The sequence below is a fragment of the Netta rufina genome (assembly GCF_964035555.1).
Source record: "Netta rufina genome assembly, chromosome: 1".
Taxonomy (NCBI): Eukaryota; Metazoa; Chordata; class Aves; order Anseriformes; family Anatidae; genus Netta; species Netta rufina.
The window spans coordinates 174,409,002-174,410,591 of record NC_140123.1 but is presented as its reverse complement, the minus strand read 5'-3'; positions in this window follow the sequence as shown (position 1 = coordinate 174,410,591).

Here is a 1,590-nt window from a genome sequence, read left to right as displayed (position 1 = left end):
CCCTCTTTTAGTTTAAGGCCATTCCCCCTTGTCCTGTCATTATCTACCCAAGAAGAGTCATTCTCCATCCTTTTTATAAGTCCCCCTTAAATACTGAAAGGCCTCCCCAGGGCCTTCTCTTCTCCAGGCTGAACAGCCCCAGCTCTCTCAGCCTTTCAGCGTAGGAGAGCTGCTCCAGCAGCCCTCTGATCATCTTAGTGGCACTCCTCTGGACCCGCTCTAACAGCCCCCCATCCTTCTTGTGGACTGCTGGGGGACCCAGACCTGGATGCAGTGCTCCAGGTGGGGCCTCACAAGGGCAGGGACACAATCCCCTCCCTCGCCATGCTGCCCACCCCTCTGGTGGTGCAGCCCAGGCTGCAGTTGGCCTTCTGGGCTGCAGGCACGCGCTGCTGGCTCCTGTCGAGCTTCTCCACCAGAGCCCCCAAGCCCCTCTCTGCGGGGCTGCTCTCAGTGAGTTCTTCTCCCAGTTCATGTCCGGGATTGCCCTGACTCAGGTGCAGCACCTTGCACTTGGCCTTGTTCAACCTCATCAGGTTCACGTGGGCCCACACCTCCAGCTTGCCCAGGTGCCTCTGGATGGTGTCCTTCCTGCTGGTGCATCAACTGCACCGCCCAGCTTGGAGTCATCTGAGGGACACCACTCGCCACCAGTCTCCACCTGGAGACCACTGACCACCCCTGGGTGAGGCCACTGAGCCAACTCCTTATCCACCAGGTGGCCCACCCTTCAGATCCACGCCTCTCCTATTCAGAGATTAGGATGTCGGGTGGAACTGTGCCAAAGGGACGGATGGGCAGATGGCGTCCCGTCACTGCTGCAGCCCTGGGTGCTGCGGTGCTCAGAGCCGCCCCCCGCAGCCCCTCCACTGCCCAGCGCTGCCTCCTGCCACCAGCCCCTGCGGGAACCACCCCGGCTGCTGCTTGTTCCACCGTGACAGTCACTAACCGGGCGCCCTTGCCAAAACAATAATAATTAAAAAATAAATAAAAATCCAGGATTAACTTAGTTACCTTAGTAATGTAAGCATGCACATTGCTGGGTGATGTCTTTGGAAGTTCATTGAGGGGGTGAGTGCCTAATAACGCATGGTTTGTATTACACATTAACACAAGAATACTACCATTATATATATACTTACATATATATATATACTATGTATGCTCCTATATATATACTATACTATATATATGTGTACACTGAACTATATATATACACACAATACTATAAATGCATACTATGTGTATTTTATTATGTGTGTCTTCTTCATTTTAAGTCACTTTGACTGAAAACGCTGCTCATTGCAACCAGTGGGACAAGTGCTGGGGGCTGCAGTGAGTGTCAAGTCAGGAAGGAGAGTTGCTGTTTCAGCATAACTCCAAGCTTCTTGATGAGCAGCATCATCTTGGGGGAGAACAAACAAACCAAAAAAAAAAAAATGCCACCATCAGCAACAAGAGCAAAACCCCACCATCAAAACTACATTATACTGTTTCCAGGTCAGACGTGTTTTTAAAGCAAAGCGATCTCGTGTGTGTACAATTAACGCCCTTTTTATGAAGAGTTTATGAGTGTAGCAGGGATGCCAG